At 34.3% G+C, this 1441-nt stretch overlaps 1 non-coding gene across 1 annotated transcript; it reads right to left on the reverse strand.

Annotated features, from left to right (window-relative positions):
* Window positions 1-988: 988 nt before the first annotated feature.
* On the reverse strand, window positions 989-1095 carry LOC111765754 (U6 spliceosomal RNA). The gene has a single exon (XR_002798006.1). It is a non-coding gene; the product is annotated as a U6 spliceosomal RNA (small nuclear RNA).
* Between the last annotated feature and the right edge of the window lie 346 nt (window positions 1096-1441).

Genomic DNA, 1441 nt, shown 5'->3' on the forward strand with positions numbered 1-1441 from the left:
GAGAATGGACACAGAGAGAAGACAACTGGGGGAGGAGAGAAGGGGAGGAAAATAAATTTTAAAAAATTAAAAACATTACTTCTAACTATAGTCTATATCTTAAACTTGGTGTATATTTCCCCCAACCCACCACATTATTATTTTTTAAAAATATATATTTTATTACTAAGTTGTGATCTTAAAAAGCAATCATGCATATGTATAGAATTCCTATACCACATCCTTTCTCCAGCACACTAAATCATGGTGGAACATTTGTTACAGTCTATGAGATAGTATCTTCAGACTGTTACCACCAACAATGATCCAAACTGTGTATTTGACACACTTTTCCATACTCCCTATTATCAACACAGTACATCTTTGGCATTAACGCAAGAATATTAAAATGTTGTTGTTGACCACAGTCCATAGACCATACGAGTTGTATTTTCCCATGCTTTCCCACATTCTCACCAATGTACAATAGTTACGTACATCCACTATAGCTCACAGGACACTCTTGAATCTGTACCATCAACCACAAGTCTCATCCACCTCTGAGTTCACTGTATTATTCAGCTCCTAGGTTATTCTCCAGGTTTCTTTTTCTTTTTTTTCCTCCTCCAGCTGTATTGGATAGTTAAAAATTACATTTCTATTTACTAGGTCTTCAGTTGCTTTTTCCATCTTACTTTTAAAACCTGGTTATAGCAAATGAAGCACAGTTGTCTAAGTGATGAAAGTATACAAACATATCATCTTGATTTCTGTGAAAATACATTTCTGTGAAATTCCTGAATAGCTCCAAATTATACTAACTCTGAACATTGCTGTTTAATCTGGGTTTTAGACTTAATCTTTGAAAAAAATGTGTTCTAAATCTTTGCCATCACCGTCTGTACCTCCAGCATAAACGCTGTGATGAAGTTGTTCCTGTTTAGGCTTTTTATCTTGATTTCTCTCTTGCACAGTCATTAGCATGCGTGTTTCTCTTTTTATTTTGTTTAAAAATATGGAATGCTTCACAGATTTGTCTGTCATCGTAGTGCAGGGGCCATGCTAATCTTCTCTGTATCATTCTAATTTTTGTATATGTGCTGCTGAAATGAGCATTCTCTACCTTTCTTTCAATTCACATTTACAGCCCTAGACTACTCTTTTCAGCCACAATCTCATTTATAAACCAGTTGCTACTCACATAATGTGTTACCATCAACTCTATTCATTTTCACACTTTTACAAACAAGTTAATTAAAACTTTTATATACATTAAGCATCAGTAGTCCTCCTCAGCCCTACTATAACTATATTCTAGAATTGAAATCCATGCAATTTTTTCTTCGTATTTAGTTCATATTAATGAGACCATGCAATATTTGTCCTTTTTGTGTCTGGCTTACTTCACTTAGCATAATGTCCTCAAGATACATCCATGTTATCATATGTGTCCCAATTTCAC

Source organism: Dasypus novemcinctus, chromosome X (genome assembly GCF_030445035.2).
Source record: "Dasypus novemcinctus isolate mDasNov1 chromosome X, mDasNov1.1.hap2, whole genome shotgun sequence".
In the NCBI taxonomy this organism is placed as follows: domain Eukaryota; kingdom Metazoa; phylum Chordata; class Mammalia; order Cingulata; family Dasypodidae; genus Dasypus; species Dasypus novemcinctus.